The following is a 21139-nucleotide window of genomic DNA, read 5'->3' on the forward strand; positions in this document are numbered from 1 at the left end:
GTAATAACCTCTTGTGGAACGATAATGACAGTAAAAGTGTGAATGTATTAATATTTTACTACTCATAGACGATAAAAACATTTGTGTTTATTTGTTGCCAGAAATAAGACAGAGCACATTTATTATAAATTCCTCGTGCAGCCACAAGTAAAATAAAGTACAAGTATAACATTATCTACAATAAGGCAAGTAAAGAAACACCGACAAGGAATCACTAACACTTCTTACGTCCCACATTATAAACTTACTACTTCCAACTTCAAACACCGTCGTGCTCTACTCATTGATGTTTGTCACGTACAACAAAATACCCATTTTATACTCTTAACTAAGCTAAAACATTAGTACTCGTAAAGTAAAACATACTCTCAAATACCTTTGGATGTTTAGAGCTATCTGACGCAATTTTGATTGAGCTTTTGACAATATTACGCTGCGAAACTAGTCTGAAAGTTTCTTACAACATTTAAGTCAGTAAATAACAGATTCCTCGTTAAGACCTGTTACATATGACACATGTCATTATCCTAGTCTATTGAAAGTCAAATGGTGGTAAAGAGTCAAATTGCAATGGAATATTTACACTGGCAACATAAATCCAGAGATGCCACTGGCGAGAACCTGCTCCCAAGGGAGGATTCCAGAGAAAGTACGTCTCATTTCTCAGAGGCACCGGTAAACCACCTAGAATAGGGTTGTGATTGTAGCCAAATAAATGGAGTCGTCTTCCATTTTGCTGTTCCTGATGAAGAAAGAAAACTTAGTTTGTCTAAGTTTTCGGATTCATTGTATATTTTCAGATAAATTTTGTGATATTGGTGATATTGCTCAATTATAAATACTATTTAAACCAACATATAATTAGAAGTTTAATGTTTTGTTTCATCAAATTTATTTATAATTTGTTATAAATTTGTGTATAATATTTATTTGCGTTAACGTATCACATGTTTAATACATCGAGAACCATTAAATAATTGAATTTCAACTACAGTTTATTTTAAAATTGCATTCAAAAGGTAGACTTGGAGCTGTTAAACAATGTACTGGAATCAATTTATGACAACTTAAGCACACATCTAACACTTTCAAAAATATCTACAGAAAATAGTATATATTTATATAAAATATAAGATATTAAGTATTATTTATGTATTGTATAAATCTGAATAATTTCCTAGAACGTTTACTTTTATTGTGTTCTATACACAAATAATGTTAATAATTATTTCCAGAAATGTTTTATTTGTTATAACTTAATACAAATCTTGAATTTTTAATTCATTAGTATGATCTAGTTTTTCAATATTATTCATAAATTCACAAGGAAATATTCTTGTATTCTTTTCTGACATCTTTTTAAAAATTCTTTATCATTTCATTATTGTTCTAATATTGCATTCAATATATCATAATTTGTTAAAAATTATTAGTATTTTTAGTAAAATCACCGCGTTTCAATTTTTAAATATTCAATTCTCTATAGATGAAATTTCTAGGTTCATCACCTTCGTATAACTATCCATATCTACCCATAACTAAATTTTACAGAACATTTGTAAGTGTTTTTCATTGTATGTGATTGTATTTATTAAAATATTGTTTTGCAAATTCTTATATACAAACGAGTGGCATAGTTTAACATATTATGATAGAAAACAGGAATATTTTTAGGAATGTAAGATTTAAATTTCAAATGTTATAAGCACCTTTATATTTTATAGTTGGTAACAATATTATCTCTAACTTTTAAAAGTGTCATCGCACCATTAATCTGACATAAATCCTTTATTAATGTTGCTTTGATAATCCTCAGGCTGTATTTGCTTACATACATGACAAAGATTCAAATTTTTTGTTTTTATAATTGAAAGTTTTACTATTATATTTTGACATTTTGTTAATTCCTTTGAATAATTTTGTAGAAATATATGAATCTTGATATAATGTAAGGCCATAAGGAATATGCTTCTGGATTTTAGTGGTTGATAATTTTACTGGAGTTTTTCACAGATGATAATGCCATAGTTGGTTTACACACTTTATGCTGTATTTCCAATTTATGTTATAGATCCCTTGACTTGTAAAAGTGACTTAAACATCACATGAATATTCAAAAGTTTTAAATGATTTTGAATGTTCTAATCTTTTTTTGTTTTGTATAAAACAAATACATTTTTAATTCAGCGTCATATATTTATGATATTTCCATTGTACGGATTACTTAACATTTTAGAATTCATTAAAACTATAATTAATTATAGAAATTTTTGGATAGATATATCTAGAAGGATTATCTTTTTTTCCAAATGATTTTACATCGTTAGTAAAAATATTATTTAAATCTCTGAAAATATCATCTCTTATGAATAAATTTTATACTGTTTAACTCTTTTTGGATGAGTTTCTGGACTTTCTACATAACACCTAATTGCATAAATAAAACATTACAAATCTTAATTTTGAAAATAACACTTCTTTTTCACTTTAAGTGTTTTTTGTAATTTAATATATTATCCAGCACTAAAAGAATTACGTTTTTAAATCATAATGCAGATAGAAACACTTCTGTTTAAAATCCATCCAGAGCCTTCATTTGGTTGGTTATTTTATTCGGAAATTTTAATTTTTTGAAACTGGTTTGAAATAAATTAACATTAAAAATGATTCAATTTGAACTACATCTTTCCAGATTGAGGTTCATTATTTACTAATGGATTTTCATATTTACGTTCTAAACTTATGTAATCATTAATATTTTTACTGTCTACTAACACGTTTTCAAGTTTTTTTTTAACATTTTCCTCTCTTTCGATTCTAAATATGGAAAAAATCAATAATTTATAGATAATAGAAAATATTAGCTGAATTAGATATAATAAATTATTTAAATAAGCTGTTATAGACGATACTGTGTGAAGTTATATAATATTTTTATTCGAATTTGCAAAACATTTTTGAAATTATATTTTTTTAAATATCTTAATTGCTGTAAAGATAGCAGATTTATACAGGATGAATTAGAATGATTAATAAAATAATATTTTATTAAAAAGTATTTTTTATGAAATATAGTATTTTTCAAATATTGTAAATTCTTCGAAACAATTTTATTGAGTTTGAAAAAATCTACTAAAGTTAATCGACTTCTGAGTCTTGAATTGAAATTTGTTAAAATTTTATTTTTTATTCTTTGATTTTACGAAAAAGTATGCTTTTTGTTATATCTTTAGATACTTTACTTACAACATAAGTAATAGTTCTGGTTATATAATGTTTGCGTTTGATTTTTAAGATTAATTATTAGTAGATTATACATAGATTTTTCATTCATATTTTGATGATTCTGAAAGAGTCGTATGAACTTTAATATATGCATTAGATATTTTTATGGCATTTTAGATAATATTTTATTTGAAATTTTATAATTGTAAACTTTTGAGCTTCTACAAATATTTGAAGAACTGTCAAAAGATCTTTTAAACATAAATGCTCTCGTTATTTTGGCTAAACAGAGAGGAAAGTCACACTTTGGAATATACAATAATACGCTGAGAGCGTTGAATGAAAGGACACTTTTAATCAGCAGCGCCAGTAACGACTGCTCTTATTATATCATCCCATCATTCATAACATTATGATACATATTTCTTCTGAATGTGGCATTTCTATGTTGAAGTGGATCAACTGTTATGTTATAATCATCAACATTGCAACGTCAACAATCAGTAACGACTAGTGCCACTATATCAATACATCATGTATGACGTTCTGATATATCTCTCCATTGAATTTGGCATTTCAATGTTGAAGTGGAGCAACTGTTATGTTATAATCATCAACATTGCATCAACATCAACAATCAGTAACGACTAGTGCCACTATATCAATACATCATGTATGACGTTCTGATATATCTCTCCATTGAATTTGACATTTCTATGTTGAAGTGGAGCAACTGTTATGTTATAATCATCAACATTGCATCAACAACAACAATCAGTAACGACTAGTGCCACTATATCAATACATCATGTATGACATTTTGATGTATCTCTCCATTGAATTTGGCATTTCAATGTTGAAGTGGTGCAACTGATACGTTTAATCATCAACATTACCCGTAATGATTAGTGCTACTTAACATACCATCGTTCTTAACATTATGATACATATTTCTTCTAAATGAAGCATTTCTATGTAACGAATAGTGTCACTACATCACTACACTATCCATGACTTTATGATACATCTCTTTACTGAATGTGGCATTTCTACGTTGAAGTGGTGCAACCGATATGTTATAATCATCTATGGTGCCAGTAACAACTACTCATACTGTATCACTACATCATGCTTGGTGATCTGAAACGTCTCTTCTCTGAATGTAACTCTCTACGTTGAACTGGTACAACGGTTTGTTTTATAATCTTCAACTGAGCCAATAACATCTGTTTCTACTATATCACTCAATCATTCGTGACGTTCTGATACATCTCTTCTCTGAATGTAACTCTCTATGTTGAACTGGTACAACGGTTTGTTTTATAATCTTCAACTGAGCCAATAACATCTGTTTCTACTATATCACTCAATCATGCGTGGCGTTCTGATACATCTCTACTCTGAATGTAACTCTCTATGTTGAACTGGTACAACGGTTTGTTTTATAATCTTCAACTGAGCCAATAACATCTGTTTCTACTATATCACTCAATCATGCGTGACGTTCTGATACATCTCTTCTCTGAATGTAACTCTCTATGTTGAACTGGTACAACGGTTTGTTTTATAATCTTCAACTGAGCCAATAACATCTGTTTCTACTATATCACTCAATCATGCGTGACGTTCTGATACATCTCTACTCTGAATGTAACTCTCTATGTTGAACTGGTACAACGGTTTGTTTTATAATCTTCATCTGAGCCAATAACATCTGTTTCTACTATATCACTCAATCATGCGTGACGTTCTGATACATCTCTTCTCTGAAAGTAACTCTCTATGTTGAACTGGTACAACGGTTTGTTTTATAATCTTCAACTGAGCCAATAACATCTGTTTCTACTATATCACTCAATCATGCGTGGCGTTCTGATACATCTCTACTCTGAATGTAACTCTCTATGTTGAACTGGTACAACGGTATATGTTTTATAATCTTCAACTGAGCCAATAACATCTGTTTATACTATATCACTCAATCATGCGTGACGTTCTGATACATCTCTACTCTGAATGTAACTCTCTATGTTGAACTGGTACAACGGTTTGTTTTATAATCTTCAACTGAGCCAATAACATCTGTTTCTACTATATCACTCAATCATGCGTGCCGTTCTGATACATCTCTTCTCTGAATGTAACTCTCTATGTTGAACTGGTACAACGGTTTGTTTTATAATCTTCAACTGAGCCAATAACATCTGTTTCTACTATATCACTCAATCATGCGTGACGTTCTGATACATCTCTTCTCTGAATGTAACTCTCTATGTTGAACTGGTACAACGGTTTGTTTTATAATCTTCAACTGAGCCAATAACATCTGTTTCTACTATATCACTCAATCATGCGTGACGTTCTGATACATCTCTTCTCTGAATGTAACTCTCTATGTTGAACTGGTACAACGGTTTGTTTTATAATCTTCAACTGAGCCAATAACATCTGTTTCTACTATATCACTCAATCATGCGTGGCGTTCTGATACATCTCTACTCTGAATGTAACTCTCTATGTTGAACTGGTACAACGGTTTGTTTTATAATCTTCAACTGAGCCAATAACATCTGTTTCTACTATATCACTCAATCATGCGTGACGTTCTGATACATCTCTTCTCTGAATGTAACTCTCTATGTTAAACTGGTACAACGATTTGTTTTATAATCTTCAACTGAGCCAATAACATCTGTTTCTACTATATCACTCAATCATGCGTGGCGTTCTGATACATCTCTACTCTGAATGTAACTCTCTATGTTGAACTGGTACAACGGTTTGTTTTATAATCTTCAACTGAGCCAATAACATCTGTTTCTACTATATCACTCAATCATGCGTGACGTTCTGATACATCTCTTCTCTGAATGTAACTCTCTATGTTGAACTGGTACAACGGTTTGTTTTATAATCTTCAACTGAGCCAATAACATCTGTTTCTACTATATCACTCAATCATGCGTGACGTTCTGATACATCTCTACTCTGAATGTAACTCTCTATGTTGAACTGGTACAACGGTTTGTTTTATAATCTTCAACTGAGCCAATAACATCTGTTTCTACTATATCACTCAATCATGCGTGGCGTTCTGATACATCTCTTCTCTGAATGTAACTCTCTATGTTGAACTGGTACAACGGTTTGTTATATAATCTTCAACTGAGCCAATAACATCTGTTTCTACTATATCACTCAATCATGCGTGACGTTCTGATATATCTCTTCTCTGAAAGTAACTCTCTATGTTGAACTGGTACAACAGTTTGTTTTATAATCTTCAACTGAGCCAATAACATCTGTTTCTACTATATCACTCAATCATGCGTGGCGTTCTGATACATCTCTACTCTGAATGTAACTCTCTATGTTGAACTGGTACAACGGTATATGTTTTATAATCTTCAACTGAGCCAATAACATCTGTTTATACTATATCACTCAATCATGCGTGACGTTCTGATACATCTCTACTCTGAATGTAACTCTCTATGTTGAACTGGTACAACGGTTTGTTTTATAATCTTCAACTGAGCCAATAACATCTGTTTCTACTATATCACTCAATCATGCGTGACGTTCTGATGCATCTCTTCTCTGAAAGTAACTCTCTATGTTGAACTGGTACAACGGTTTGTTTTATAATCTTCAACTGAGCCAATAACATCTGTTTCTACTATATCACTCAATCATGCGTGGCGTTCTGATACATCTCTACTCTGAATGTAACTCTCTATGTTGAACTGGTACAACGGTATATGTTTTATAATCTTCAACTGAGCCAATAACATCTGTTTATACTATATCACTCAATCATGCGTGACGTTCTGATACATCTCTACTCTGAATGTAACTCTCTATGTTGAACTGGTACAACGGTTTGTTTTATAATCTTCAACTGAGCCAATAACATCTGTTTCTACTATATCACTCAATCATGCGTGCCGTTCTGATACATCTCTTCTCTGAATGTAACTCTCTATGTTGAACTGGTACAACGGTTTGTTTTATAATCTTCAACTGAGCCAATAACATCTGTTTCTACTATATCACTCAATCATGCGTGACGTTCTGATACATCTCTTCTCTGAATGTAACTCTCTATGTTGAACTGGTACAACGGTTTGTTTTATAATCTTCAACTGAGCCAATAACATCTGTTTCTACTATATCACTCAATCATGCGTGACGTTCTGATACATCTCTTCTCTGAATGTAACTCTCTATGTTGAACTGGTACAACGGTTTGTTTTATAATCTTCAACTGAGCCAATAACATCTGTTTCTACTATATCACTCAATCATGCGTGACGTTCTGATACATCTCTACTCTGAATGTAACTCTCTATGTTGAACTGGTACAACGGTTTGTTTTATAATCTTCAACTGAGCCAATAACATCTGTTTCTACTATATCACTCAATCATGCGTGACGTTCTGATACATCTCTTCTCTGAATGTAACTCTCTATGTTGAACTGGTACAACGGTTTGTTTTATAATCTTCAACTGAGCCAATAACATCTGTTTCTACTATATCACTCAATCATGCGTGACGTTCTGATACATCTCTACTCTGAATGTAACTCTCTATGTTGAACTGGTACAACGGTTTGTTTTATAATCTTCAACTGAGCCAATAACATCTGTTTCTACTATATCACTCAATCATGCGTGACGTTCTGATACATCTCTACTCTGAATGTAACTCTCTATGTTGAACTGGTACAACGGTTTGTTTTATAATCTTCAACTGAGCCAATAACATCTGTTTCTACTATATCACTCAATCATGCGTGACGTTCTGATACATCTCTTCTCTGAAAGTAACTCTCTATGTTGAACTGGTACAACGGTTTGTTTTATAATCTTCAACTGAGCCAATAACATCTGTTTCTACTATATCACTCAATCATGCGTGACGTTCTGATACATCTCTACTCTGAATGTAACTCTCTATGTTGAACTGGTACAACGGTATATGTTTTATAATCTTCAACTGAGCCAATAACATCTGTTTATACTATATCACTCAATCATGCGTGACGTTCTGATACATCTCTACTCTGAATGTAACTCTCTATGTTGAACTGGTACAACGGTTTGTTTTATAATCTTCAACTGAGCCAATAACATCTGTTTCTACTATATCACTCAATCATGCGTGACGTTCTGATACATCTCTTCTCTGAATGTAACTCTCTATGTTGAACTGGTACAACGGTTTGTTTTATAATCTTCAACTGAGCCAATAACATCTGTTTCTACTATATCACTCAATCATGCGTGACGTTCTGATACATCTCTTACTCTGAATGTAACTCTCTATGTTGAACTGGTACAACGGTTTGTTTTATAATCTTCAACTGAGCCAATAACATCTGTTTCTACTATATCACTCAATCATGCGTGACGTTCTGATACATCTCTACTCTGAATGTAACTCTCTATGTTGAACTGGTACAACGGTTTGTTTTATAATCTTCAACTGAGCCAATAACATCTGTTTCTACTATATCACTCAATCATGCGTGACGTTCTGATACATCTCTTCTCTGAATGTAACTCTCTATGTTGAACTGGTACAACGGTTTGTTTTATAATCTTCAACTGAGCCAATAACATCTGTTTCTACTATATCACTCAATCATGCGTGACGTTCTGATACATCTCTTCTCTGAATGTAACTCTCTATGTTGAACTGGTACAACGGTTTGTTTTATAATCTTCAACTGAGCCAATAACATCTGTTTCTACTATATCACTCAATCATGCGTGACGTTCTGATACATCTCTACTCTGAATGTAACTCTCTATGTTGAACTGGTACAACGGTTTGTTTTATAATCTTCAACTGAGCCAATAACATCTGTTTCTACTATATCACTCAATCATGCGTGACGTTCTGATACATCTCTACTCTGAATGTAACTCTCTATGTTGAACTGGTACAACGGTTTGTTTTATAATCTTCAACTGAGCCAATAACATCTGTTTCTACTATATCACTCAATCATGCGTGACGTTCTGATACATCTCTTCTCTGAATGTAACTCTCTATGTTGAACTGGTACAACGGTTTGTTTTATAATCTTCAACTGAGCCAATAACATCTGTTTCTACTATATCACTCAATCATGCGTGACGTTCTGATACATCTCTTCTCTGAATGTAACTCTCTATGTTGAACTGGTACAACGGTTTGTTTTATAATCTTCAACTGAGCCAATAACATCTGTTTCTACTATATCACTCAATCATGCGTGACGTTCTGATACATCTCTACTCTGAATGTAACTCTCTATGTTGAACTGGTACAACGGTTTGTTTTATAATCTTCAACTGAGCCAATAACATCTGTTTCTACTATATCACTCAATCATGCGTGACGTTCTGATACATCTCTACTCTGAATGTAACTCTCTATGTTGAACTGGTACAACGGTTTGTTTTATAATCTTCAACTGAGCCAATAACATCTGTTTCTACTATATCACTCAATCATGCGTGACGTTCTGATACATCTCTTCTCTGAATGTAACTCTCTATGTTGAACTGGTACAACGGTTTGTTTTATAATCTTCAACTGAGCCAATAACATCTGTTTCTACTATATCACTCAATCATGCGTGACGTTCTGATACATCTCTACTCTGAATGTAACTCTCTATGTTGAACTGGTACAACGGTTTGTTTTATAATCTTCAACTGAGCCAATAACATCTGTTTCTACTATATCACTCAATCATGCGTGACGTTCTGATACATCTCTACTCTGAATGTAACTCTCTATGTTGAACTGGTACAACGGTTTGTTTTATAATCTTCAACTGAGCCAATAACATCTGTTTCTACTATATCACTCAATCATGCGTGCCGTTCTGATACATCTCTTCTCTGAATGTAACTCTCTATGTTGAACTGGTACAACGGTTTGTTTTATAATCTTCAACTGAGCCAATAACATCTGTTTCTACTATATCACTCAATCATGCGTGACGTTCTGATACATCTCTTCTCTGAATGTAACTCTCTATGTTGAACTGGTACAACGGTTTGTTTTATAATCTTCAACTGAGCCAATAACATCTGTTTCTACTATATCACTCAATCATGCGTGACGTTCTGATACATCTCTACTCTGAATGTAACTCTCTATGTTGAACTGGTACAACGGTTTGTTTTATAATCTTCAACTGAGCCAATAACATCTGTTTCTACTATATCACTCAATCATGCGTGACGTTCTGATACATCTCTACTCTGAATGTAACTCTCTATGTTGAACTGGTACAACGGTTTGTTTTATAATCTTCAACTGAGCCAATAACATCTGTTTCTACTATATCACTCAATCATGCGTGACGTTCTGATACATCTCTACTCTGAATGTAACTCTCTATGTTGAACTGGTACAACGGTTTGTTTTATAATCTTCAACTGAGCCAATAACATCTGTTTCTACTATATCACTCAATCATGCGTGACGTTCTGATACATCTCTACTCTGAATATGACATTTACATGTTAAGTGCTGCAATTGTTAAGTTATATCATCAACAGTGTCATTAAAATTGCTCCTATTATGTCCCTGTATCCTTTGTATTATTCTGTTACATCTCTCTGCTGCATGTAGAATCTGTTGAAGTGGGGCAGCTGTTGTATTATAATCATCAATGGCGCCAGTAACAACTGCTCCTATTGTATTGTTTCATTGTTGTGTTAAATTTCACTATCAAAAAATGTGATAGCATGGTGTTGAAGAAATTAAACTTTTATACCATTATGACACAGCTACAGAATTGGTTATTTATAAATATATTTTGAATTGTTTTCAAAGCGTTTTTATACAGATTATTAACGCTTAGGTTCATTTTTTTCTTACGAAAATTCCGTAATAATAATACTAATCTTTAACACCATTATCATAGAAATACTTTTAAGATGTTTCACTACAGTAGCATATCAAAATGGCTAATAATAAATTGTAGTCACCTAAGAATATGCCCTTTTTAGTTACGTATATTTTTTTTAAAGAAGCCCTAACAAGATGTGGGATATACTTGGAGACATCTTTATATATACTTTCTGGATATTTATGTTGAATATTATGTTTACAATGTACATAATATTCATTGAGAAATATTTTAAATTCATTAGTACCAAAAACGTAAAATGCAATACAAATTTGATGTGTTAATAAAAATTATATTAGACTCAAAATTTTTAATTTGTCGGATTTACTTTTGTTATTTATGTTAATCCAAATGCATCACTGCAACTATGAATGGTTACTCTCCTGAATAATAAAATTCCCAAATGATAGAAACATACATAAGACTTTCATTCTAGCAATGGATGCAATATCTTTAAAGTTACGTAGAAGGAATTGTGAATATTTTACTTAATGTTTTACTATTTTGACAGATTGAACACACTAAAAAAATCCTTAAGAATTAAAATATTTTCAAAACTAAAATATTTGGTTCCGTTTCTTAGATTCGTTACTGAACATCTAAAATACTGTTTTAGTCTGTTAGGGATTCACAAAACTTTATTTGCAGAAACAGTAACAATGGATTTACTGTTTTTTAATCTTCTGCTCTCTAAGAAATAAAGAACTATTCTTGGTCATATTTATGGGTCTTAAAAGTACTTGTTTTTTGAGTTAGTTTACCTGTGACTTGTAAAAGGAATTTCACTAAGGGTGTAAATATAAAAACTATAAGAACTACTGTTTATTTACATTAAATGTTTTATTAATAAGATGTGTAGTGATGATAATTACAATACTTTTGGTATATGTTAGGATCTTAAACATTAAAACGTACAAAATACCCAATTGAAGGTATAGCATATATTCTATAGATTGACAATTAATGTTCTTCATAATTAAGCCTTTTCATATCGGCAAATTTGCTCAAAATAATTTGTTATTTGTATATTTTGTTCATATTTTGGAGTTGAGCTTACACAAATAGTTAGTTTACTAGTGTATCACCATATAGCAAGAATGGTCTTATATTGGCTTTTATGACAACTAAAAATGAAACTCTTATTTTGTTTCAGGTTTCGCGTAAACGAGTTTTGGACAGTCAAATCGTAAGTTGAACGTCAGTAATTCTACTTTTACAATGTACTAGCAGTTCCCAGCGGATTTACATACGATTTCATATTACATGGTAGTCTTGAAAAGTCTATTTCAGTCAAAAGTTTTCTACTAGTGAATACAATTAATTAATTATTAATGAATTAGATTTACCCTCTTGTATTCACCTATTTCACTTTCTATTGTTTTATTTTCTAGGTTCTTAGTAATTTTTTTATTGAAAGAGAGGCCAATCTCCTTTATAACCTTGTCCTGTCCGTCCTCATGGGCCACTGTCTGTCCAAGGATCTTATCAAACAGAATAAAGCGAAAGGTCAGTACAGCACATGGTAAATAGTACTGATAAAAAGTGAAACGGTCACAGACAAGATTTTAACTTACGCTATCTATAACTTAGACTGAAAGTCCAACGTCTTAGACAACTCAATAACCGGCTATCCCATATATGTATAGATATATGTAGCATAGGATTTGGAATGTTACAATTTAAAATATAATAGACACAATAGAATCACTCTTTAAAAATATAACAAAACAAAAAGTTAAAGCTTTTCTCGACGTGTTCATCAACGCCATTACACAAGTAATTGCCAATGGGACCAAGTCATACAACAGTGAATTAAATGGTTCTGTTTATTATTCCAGTATTTATTTAGAGTAGTTTAAACAAGTTTTAAATTCAGTTGGATAAGTGGTTTATGCTATGTGCTAGAAGAAAAATCCATACGTCCTTGCATCCATTTTCTCATACTTATAAAAGCCTTACATTTATATACTGGTAAGATTTGAAAATTAAAGAAAGTAAAGATGTAAAGGATTGGATTGGTTAATATTTCGCTGCACCGGACTTGTTTGGGTGTGGCTAGAAGCGAGACAGCGATAACTCATTTCGCTATGGAAATTATTTAATAACCATGGTTATTACAACATCAAACCGTGTTTTTTCGCAAACATAAACACCTGTTTACATTGAAGACAGGCGTGGCTGATTATAGGCTAGGGTAGTGGTATGTCGGTCTGCTCTGTAACTAGGGTTGTTTCGGGACATCAAACACGTTATCAGATTCTATGGTAGTCACGAACAGCAGCTTACTATCTCTTTAACAATTGTACTCGTACTTATCATACATACATCCTCTTTTTGATAAGGAGTTCAAGAATAATAATCATTAGCCCTTTAATCTTAGAAAGGTTAATAATGGTTTGATATAGAAAGTAGCTGAGCGTCTCTATATAAATAAAACAATTGCTCTTCAGTATTAGTAATGGCTATATGGGCTTTTGGAAGTAAATGATGTTTTGGTGCGTAAACCAATGCTATAAATTGATTATTGGGTAATAAAATAACTGAATGTATGTTTATGACGACCGAAATTGTTTTGTTACATTATAAATTTTGTTGTTTTACACTGCATTACCATTTACATATAAAATTTTGCAACGCACGCCTATGGAAACCTCTTGATTTACGACTATGATAAAGTAACTTTAGTAGTAGATCCTAACTAGTAACTGTGAATCAAAACTATTACAGCCTACCAACATGGTTTCTGTTGTTTCAGTCATATATATTATCTTACAAAGCTTCTAAACATCCCCGTACATGTAAAAGTTATCTATTCAACATAACGTATACACTGTCTAATGTTTGATTTTTACTCACTCAACAAACGTCATGTTCTGCGCTTATATTATATATAATATTTCCTTATTCATAAGTTGAGAGTAAATTTTTTTTATAGTCCAGGAGCCAACTGAGAGCCAAATCTACAATAACCTTAGCGCTTGCTCCGTAGTAACATTATGTTCGGGATGGGTTAGGTTGGTGGTAGGATCCACCTCATGGGGATCCTACCACTTTGATGATAAATCCTAAAAGATTTCTTCATCTTTTAAGAAGAAACAGAGGGATTTACGTCTCTATAACTCAGTCATGTCAACTTGGAATAAGGGGAGGCTTGTTCTGTTCCAGCCTCTTTCAATCAAAGCAGGTAGGAGACTAAGCTCCCTTGTGTTTAGGCTTCCACAACTTCCAATAATAAGGTGCCCAAACTACTCCAACATTCATTCTCTACAGGAAATTAGAATAAGCCATTTCACCCCAATATCTTGATATTTGCGACTAGTCATGTGCCCCTACTGGCGGTTGCCCAGATGAAAGTGTTCAGTTTTTGCTATATTCAGTTCAGGTCCAACTGGAAACCAATCAGAAGTGAACTCCCCTGGATTGAACAATGTTTTACCGGCATGGAAATTTAATGACTATATATTAATGATCTTGTATCTAAAAATGAGTATCAAATATTTACAGTTACAGTATTTCTATAGAAAAAATTATTATTCATGAAAACGTGCAAAATTATCCACTTCAGAACATAAATTAGACTTACACAAAAGTATGAAGCAAATTTTTCATATTATAAGATACGTACATTTCATACATAAAAAACTCGAACACTTAAAAAGAATCAGATATTTTTAAAAAGAGTGTTAAAACATTTACCACTAAATTTTGACTGCTATTTCTCGTCTGCTTAAACCTATATACCTGTATGTCTGAGAAGTAGGGTAACATTCACGAATATTGATAAATCAACAAAATATGGCGTTGAATATACCAAAGTCCTACTTGAAAACACATAATTTGTAGTTCACAAGAAATAAATGAGACCTATACCTGGAACTCAGCACTACAGTTAGCAGAAGTACTCACAAAAAGTACCACTTCAAAATACAGAGCCACTGTCGCAACACGTTACAACAGGCAAGTGGACACTGAGTGGGTAACTTCATTACGGCACGACTCATGTCATGACGGCTCGGCACTTATTTACAGGTAAAAGACTAATACAGGTGGATAACTAAGCTTACATATTACTAAAATATGTTAAAAATAAACAAATCCTACGAAGCTTGCATGTCTCAACGCGTTGAGCGAACAACGTATTTGATTTTATTCCCATTAAGAAACGTGATAAACTTCAAACTCCTTTACGGCCTTATTTTCAATCTTCAAATCACGAATGATCTTTCATTTCAAAAGATAATTTATTTTTTAAAATGTCTTTTCAGTATTTTTATTGCTTACTCAGAAGAAAATCTTAAACCATTTTTTACTTTATCAATGTAATTATGAACAGTATACACATTCCAATAAAAACTGACGACGACGTATATTGATGACATCTTTAAAATGACACGGTTCTCTCACGATACAACGATTAAAAGTATGTGATTAAAAGTGCTTCAGGTTTAAAACTGTCCTTCTTGCTAAGAACGTTTTATTAGAATTCGTACTTAGCCTAGATTTTAGTTGTGTTAGGTTTGTTGCCCACCTTAAAGTGAGTGAGAGGGATAAGATTACAGATCTCGAAATTTAGTATTTCGAAACAATATTCTTGTCTTCAAAAGACAACCATAGCGAAGATTTAGAGAGGGGAAGATAGGCAGATAGAAAATAGGTTATTCCTGATTTTCGCTGTACTGAATATTTTTATTAAATAAAACGTAATTTCAAGGCCATCTTCTTATCTCTCTTTCTCACAAACGTTGCATTCATGTCTTCATGCAAACATGCAAAGGATTAGATCTTAGCAAATATTAATGGTGGTTGTAAGGTGTTTTTGTAGTTTTGACGTCATACCTGTATACTGAACATCGTCTCTTATTGTGTACCTCTGGAAGATTAATCTATTCTTCTTGCTCAGCTCCCGATGTAAATCAAGAGTTAAGTACTTCATAAATTTGGTTTATTCTACTTTAAATTACTGATCATTCTACGTTATACCTTATTTCTTTAATTTATGTAATTTTGAAATAATAAGGGCGGTTAATTACAACGAAAAAAAATTATAAAGACAAACTAGGTTGTTCGTCCAGTAAATATAGATTTAGTTATCATTTTGCAGGGAAGACAATTGTGATTTGTACATTGTAATATTTGTAAATCAACGATCGCTAGACAATGTTACATAAAAGTTAATTTTTAATCATTGCGAGTATGATCCATAAATAAATCCAAATAAGTCATAATTACAATGTTAGGTACATAGTAGTATCGCTTATTTAAATACTAGCTATGTAAACTATCATATGTTTACCTATCACTGGTATGTTCGGTTATAATCAAGCGTCAACAAAATTTGACTAATTACAGACCCACATTAATATTGGTTTCATGGAACTATTTATAGATTCCTAATGCATAAGCATGTTTATTCACTAGAAGTAAATTGAAATATCCGACATGTATACAAGGTGAAATAGACTCCGTCCACCTACATTTTGAACAGCTGAATATTTTCAACAGGGAGTTCTTATAACATAAACAGAAATTATTCCTTCATGATTAACATGTATTCTACGCAATGCTAACCACCAAACTAAAGGGGAAGAGGGTGACTCAAAACTTTTAAATGGCAAGATTAATCGAGTAGCATCTCAAATGAAAGGAGCAACACCAATAAAACTGATACGGTATTTAACTTTCCAAAACATAATTGGGACTATTTTGAGCTTTCTTAAACTTCATTACTTTCGTAAATTTAATTTTAGAGCTTTTGTTTTGAACCAACGAATAAGTGTCTACTGAACAAACATACTTTTTAAGATAGGAGGGAGGGAGTGAAACTTAAATATATAAGAACTAACTAATGTACTGCACATTTTTAGTCGAAATGAGGGGAAAATATTTTAGTCCAATGTTTTATTATTAAGTTTCTTAAAATATTATTGTTATCTTTATAATATTAGTACCGAGCAGCGCAGAGTGTAACGTTGGCACACACAACACAGTGCTCTTATGAGATTGATAGTGAATGTGTTGATTTCTTCGTGAAGTAATCTGACCCATACCAAGAAGCGAGCACTTGGATTCTTACATTTGACTTATGATCCGAACCTTTGAAATAGAAATTGATAAGAATCTTTCCTTGTTATCCTGAATTCTCTTTGTTTTGGGCGTACAACTAGTTTAATTTTGTCCTAATTTTCTGTGAATCAGTTTCGTTCGAAATTAATAGTTACAGTAGTAAAAGTAATTTTTTATACCTTTGGTGATAATCTAAAACTACACAAAACAGAGAAATTAATTAACTTACTCAACTCTGATCTACCAGTGTGTAGAAATTGCAGACTTCTGTACTTTCCTGTACTTTCCAAGTACATATGAGAAATAAGTTCTAGGAAACAGGAAGTATTGCAGATGCCCGCAGATCTGAAAGGGCTTCTTTGATCCAAGACATATAGTTCGAAGTTTTGACGAATTTAATCGATGAATGATGGACTCATTAAGAAGAGTGGCTGATGTTTAACATACATCCGTAATAAGTTATAAAAATCTTTTACCGATATAAAATAAAAAGTTGATCTTTGAAATGTACGGAGATGATCCAGATCGTCGAGTTCAGTTATGCCCGGAACTGGAAACTCTTGTAAATACTAAAGTGCGATACTAACCTCAAATCATTTAGAGATGAATACTTTTTTCGCAAATATATTTGTCAATCGATACAACTGTCGGTATTGAGAAATTGAAAATCCTCATGTTTTTCTAAATCCAAAACGTTTGTTTTTCTAAATACACCTGCAGAAAGTGGATGTTTGGGAAAGAATTTTGGAAAATCCAATTCGCAGAATGTTTTTCATTGAAAACAGCACGACTGGTGACGTATACTTACGGTTCTTAAAAAGTAACAGTAAGAAACCCTCTATTCTTAACAAGAAGCGTTTATGAGTTTTTGGATCAACAATGTAATGCCGTATAGATTGGCAGAAGAGATGGTTTTCTCGATCTCCATACTTTTTAAGATTTTTCTATTGGGACTTAATCAATGGTAAAAACCAAATAAATAACTTAAATTATCTAAGAGGGGGATTAATGCAACTGATGAAATGCGGTCCGAAAAGTATTTATTCCTTGGCTTTGCCATTTTCAGTCTGTAAATGGATGACTCTTTAAACACATTTTGTAATACACAAATAAAATTACAGAAAATAATATTATTGTAATTAATGCATTTATGACTTCTAGGTAAAAATGACCACCATAGAAACGTTGGTTAAACATGGTTTAACACTTCCCAGAAACTGAATCCTCCTGAAAGCATTATGTCACAATCAAGATGGGACAGAGTAGTTGATCAGAGTGCTGTGTTGCTGTATCATTATTTCGACTATTGTAGTCCGCGGTTGTGTAAACATAATTTTAACACTACGCACGCTACAGCCGTGATTACTCACTATTCACTGTGGACCATTCACTTCCATTGTTCAGCCTAATGTATTTGATGAGCATCACAGATGCGATCCCCTATAATCCGATCTTAAAACCATTATCGGTCCACCACAATGTATATTTTCCTTGAATTTGAGTCATTGTTGTGTCCAGGTGTGATGTTATCAATGTATTAAACATATATATGTGAGGACATAGACTTATTAGTTTACAGATTAATTAACTACGATTAATTTAAAATCTGTCTCCAATAAATACAAAGCAGGATGACTACGCCACACTGTGCGTCTGTTAACAGGGTTCCCTGAGGTTGTACACAACATTTCAAGTATGAAGCCCATTTCGTTGTAGAGAGTCTTGCGGACTGCCAAACGGTTAGCCAATTATATCGAAAATAAATTTGTATATCCTTCAATATAAAAAATAGCAGTATACTGAGTGTTACCCTTCAACGTCACACAGTCAATTTTATCAATTTAATAAACATGCACCATCATAGAACTCATTCTTCTTTTGCCACAACAGTGTTTAAAGTACAAAATATTCGGGTGAGCTAATAAGTGTACTGTTACGTAACAATACTCTTAAATCAAATATTGTTACCGATCAAATATTGTTTAACGTAGGCTTTCCAGATTATTAGTTTTTACTCTATAAATAAAAAATATTACTAATAAAGTACATAATATTAACTTGAAACATCAAATGATTATACTCAGTTCCTTAAAAAATATATTTGTTTCTTGCCATCATGGCTACCCATAAGAAAAATCCAATAATAATTTGCTAAAGCTCAGGCACCACTAAGGAATGGCATGCATCAGCATTTAATTAATTCATTGTCCACATTTAAAAATGTAGTTACGTGAAAGATTTCTACTTTATAGTTCAGTTTGTTTTCGAGATATTGTTCGAACTGACAGAAATGAAATGTTCACAGTCATTCGAGTGATAGCAGCGCTGACACTCGGCTAATAATCATAATTAAAATTCAAAACAAAACTTAATAAGATAATTTACAAATATTCTCAACTTTATAATTTATAATACTTGTGATATTTATCTGTAATAATATTTATACGTACCAATTTAAACATATATTTATATAACTGTTTTACAGGTTATATCAGCCCCAATTATTAAGCTATCCCCGGTACACTTTGCTGGTTATCCAGGCCCGCTTCATGGATTATTCTTCCCACACTTCAGGGGTTACTCCATCCCGGTTTGCAAGTTATTCGCGGCCCATTTCACAAGTCTTTCTCACCTTTTTGTCCTCTTTTGTATCCCTCTTTCATAATTAAAAAAAAACTAATAATGCCGAATATAATAACAGTATACATAACAGACGTTTACGTGAATATAACTAAATTAAATAATGTCAATTGGTAAATTAAAGATTTAAAGTAATTTTCAACGCATATGTTTATGCCATGTAGCAATAACTAATAATACACAGTTTACTTTTTGCTAAAATGTAATTTTACCTTTGCACTATGCATATATGATTAACGTGTGAAGCGAGGCATATGATGAAAACGTAATCAAGCACTCAAAAGACATTAGGTTTGAGTATGGTTACAAATGAGACTGTAGGTTTACCATTGCATTGTTCACCAACACGATACATTGCAATGCAGATTTACAGCGCAACCAAGTTCTTTGTTGCTCGAAACTAACATTTGATGTAGTATTGATATTTCTACAAGTACGTTATTTACATGTATCAGATGATTGATACTTAATCTATTGGTTCAGCCCTGTTAAATATAAATAAAAAGTAAGTTACTCTTAGTTAGTAATATGACAATAACAGTCAACTCTTTAGTGCAGTGTAATAAACAATATTCTATCTTTATAACTTGTGCCCCAAATTATCTCTTTTCCACTTACGGATTATAGCAGGAGATAACAAAAGAACAGAAAATTATTTTTCTTTAAGACCACGCAACGCTCTCTGCAAATCAGCTTATCTCCAATAACACTGACTGCGAAATTAATAGTAGATTGTGTACATCTTAAGTACTGTATTATAAATGTAATTTTAATAGTTATTGAATAAGAGCTTTACTGTATCAAGAATAGTGTCTTTTCTTTGTAATTGAACGCAATGAAAATGTTATCCAATCGTTAAAATAAATTATATATTTGAATCTCTTCTACACCTTTCTGCATGAAATGATATACATTAAGAGGGCATAAATTATTTATAACTACGCAATAAGAATAAAGCAGATGGCAATATTGGTATTAAAAATACTCATCTTTTTAAAGAAAGAGATAGTGAAACCGTTTCGTGTTGAATTCAGGCCAAGAAAACCGTCAGGAACGGAAACGGTATCGCTCACTTCCGGTGGAAGAAGCTTCCTGTCTGCGTCAGTTTACAGGGGCTCCTCACGAGACTGCCCTGGGATAGCCTTTGTATACTTACGCCATTATTCACCTCAATAATAAGCTTACTATCAAAAACAGAGAAATCCAACATTTTCTGGGGAACATGAAAATGCAAAAAAAACACAGATAAGTTGTTGGAATTTATTGTTGTATATACCATTCATTGACAAATTA

General features: G+C 32.2%; 1 protein-coding gene across 5 annotated transcripts in view; it reads left to right on the forward strand.

Moving 5' to 3' along the window:
- LOC124374291 overlaps positions 1-21139 on the forward strand; it is a 1063620-nt gene that overhangs the window by 170594 nt on the left and 871887 nt on the right. For all 5 annotated transcript variants that reach the window (XM_046832534.1, XM_046832531.1, XM_046832545.1 and 2 more), the window contains exon 3: positions 12297-12329. The gene's annotated coding sequence lies outside the window, so the exon portion shown is untranslated. The remainder of the gene's footprint in view (positions 1-12296; positions 12330-21139) is intronic.

This window comes from Homalodisca vitripennis, chromosome 1 (assembly GCF_021130785.1).
Source record: "Homalodisca vitripennis isolate AUS2020 chromosome 1, UT_GWSS_2.1, whole genome shotgun sequence".
Taxonomy (NCBI): domain Eukaryota; kingdom Metazoa; phylum Arthropoda; class Insecta; order Hemiptera; family Cicadellidae; genus Homalodisca; species Homalodisca vitripennis.